This window comes from Salvelinus sp. IW2-2015, linkage group LG13 (assembly GCF_002910315.2).
Source record: "Salvelinus sp. IW2-2015 linkage group LG13, ASM291031v2, whole genome shotgun sequence".
Lineage (NCBI taxonomy): Eukaryota > Metazoa > Chordata > Actinopteri > Salmoniformes > Salmonidae > Salvelinus > Salvelinus sp. IW2-2015.
In genome coordinates this window covers 50,353,150-50,355,269 of record NC_036853.1, presented here as the reverse complement: position 1 = coordinate 50,355,269, position 2,120 = coordinate 50,353,150, and the positions used below count along the sequence as shown (strand labels likewise).

Genomic DNA, 2,120 nt, shown 5'->3' with positions numbered 1-2,120 from the left:
TAAGACATCCTCCGTCCTCATGTGGTACCCTTCCTTGCCGACGGCTCACTCCTGACACTGACCCTCCAGCATGACAATGTCACCAGCCATTACTGCTCGTTCTGTGCGTTTGATTTTCCTGCCAAGACAGGAATGTCCAGTCGTTCCTCGCCACTGGCCCAGCGAAGAGCGCCGTATCTCAATGCCACTTTGAGCAACATCTGGGACCTGTTGGATCGGAGAGGTGAGGGCTATAGGAGCCAGTTCCCCACAGAAATGTCCGGGGAAACTTGCAGGTGCCTTGGTGGTGGAAGAGTGGCGAGGTAACATCTCACAGCATAGAACTTGGCAAATCTGGTGCAGTCTATGAGGAGGAGATGCACTCTAGTACTTAATGCAGCTGGTGGCCACACATACTGACTGTTGCTTTTGATTTTGACCCCCCCTTTGTTCAGGGAMACATTATTCCATTTCTGTTAGTCACATGTCTATGGAACTTGTTCAGTTTATGTCTCAGTTGTTGAATCTTGTTATGTTCATACAAATATTTACACATGTTAAGTTTGCTGAAAATAAACTCAGTTGACAGTGAGAGGACGTWTCTTTTTTTGCTGAGTTTACTATTCTAACTCTCAACAGTAAGTTGAGGCCCAGACTGAGTTCCCCCAAAAAAGAAATACAAATATTTATTTTATTGATCCCTTCAAAAGGCCTGCGACTGCCAGTTGCCCATTCCTGTTATAGGGGTTAGGGTGCCATTTTTTGACACAAGCACGGTTTTAGTTGTACTGAGCCCAAAGGAGGCTCGTGCGGCCCTGCCTGTTCGACTGTGCACCTTGATGCCCTCTTGTGGAGAAAACATCAAACAGCAGCTGGGCCATTGACAGTCCACTGTGTGATTCCAGAATTGATTGAAGTGAATTAGGATCAGATTGTGTGACATATAGGAAGCATACCGTACATGTAAAATAGGTCCAAAAAAATGTAATAATAATATGTTAATTAACTTCCACAAAATCTTTCTACAACTAGAAATTGCTAGGGGAGAATATTTTATACAACACAGTGGGGAAAGCGTTCGGCTGAAAGATGACACAAGGTTGGGTAACAAGATATAAGAACAGACACTCAAACTAAAGACGATAAAAGACAAATAGTTCAACATTCACTTACTGATACTGTTCAACTGAAAGCCACTGAATAACCAATCAAAAGGCAGGAAAAGAAGCCACAAGTAAAAACAGAGATGCATTAACAAATCATAACAAATCAAACGATTAAAAAGACAGACAGGCGAGCAGCCAATGAGATGTAAAATATAAAGTCAGAGAGAATAATGTGTGTGTTACCGAAGTAGTTTGATATACGTTACACCTCGCACAGCATTTACACACTCTTTCACACAGAGACACACAGTCTTCCACAGTCACTTTATGCGCGAGCTAGTTGGTTGGCATTAAAGACCGTGTGTGTTTGTTACCTGGTTGGCGTAGGCATGGGTGAGGGCAGTGTGGTTCTTTCCTGGACTGCTATAGGCCGGCCTGTATTTATACATGGTGGGTGTGGGCGGGGCTTTGTTCAGAAGACTACTCTCTGTGGAGAGGGAGAGGAGAGACAAATAAATTAACTCAGGTACATAATTGTTATCATCGGTAAACTTTGTTTTCTTTTATCAGCTAAGTTGACTGATAGCACACTTATTCACAGCAACAACCTGGGTCATGTTCATTAGGCACCAAACGGAAGGAAACAAACAAACAGGGAGGGACTACCTGACCATGTCCAACAGCAAACCGCTTGCTTACCTTTTTCCATTGCAAAACGTTTTCCTACAGTGTGTGGTCATTTTTWWTTTATTTTATTTATTTCACCTTTATTTAACCAGGTAGGCAAGTTGAGAACAAGTTCTCATTTACAACTGCGACCTGGCCAAGATAAAGCAAAGCGGTTCGACACATATAACAACAGAGTTACACATGGAGTAAAACAAACATACAGTCAATAACACAGTAGAAAAATAAGTCTATATACAATGTGAGAAAATGAGGCCATGGTGGCGAAGTAAATACAATGTAGCAATTAAAACACTGGAATGGTAGATTTGACAGTAGATGAGTGTGCAAAGTAGAAATACTGGGGTG

At 42.3% G+C, this 2,120-nt stretch overlaps 1 pseudogene; it reads right to left on the bottom strand.

Annotated features, from left to right (window-relative positions):
- The window catches only part of LOC111971334 (palmitoyltransferase ZDHHC5-A-like), a 49,197-nt pseudogene that overhangs the window by 11,589 nt on the left and 35,488 nt on the right, over positions 1 to 2,120 (bottom strand).